A 254-nucleotide genomic window follows, 5' to 3' on the forward strand; every position below is an offset into this window, starting at 1 on the left:
TTACTACATCTCATGCCAAGATGGGGCTTTCCAGGTGGTGCAGTGGTAAAGAATCCTCTGGCCAATGCAGGAGAAACAAGAGATGCAGATTTCATCCCTGGGTTGGGAAGATTCCCTGTGTAGGAAATGACAGTGCACCCCAGTATTCTTGCCTGGAAAATTCCATGGATAGAGGAACCTGACGGGTTACAGTCCATGGGGTTGCAGAGAGTCAGACATGACTGAGCACAGCGCATGCACACACACACACACAC

At 50.0% G+C, this 254-nt stretch overlaps 1 protein-coding gene across 3 annotated transcripts in view; it reads left to right on the forward strand.

The window, feature by feature from the left end:
- DGKH (diacylglycerol kinase eta) overlaps positions 1-254 on the forward strand; it is a 223,850-nt gene that overhangs the window by 177,404 nt on the left and 46,192 nt on the right. The gene's annotated exons all lie outside the window — the stretch shown is intronic.

Source organism: Oryx dammah, unplaced genomic scaffold (assembly GCF_014754425.2).
Source record: "Oryx dammah isolate SB20612 unplaced genomic scaffold, SCBI_Odam_1.1 HiC_scaffold_24, whole genome shotgun sequence".
Classification (NCBI taxonomy): domain Eukaryota; kingdom Metazoa; phylum Chordata; class Mammalia; order Artiodactyla; family Bovidae; genus Oryx; species Oryx dammah.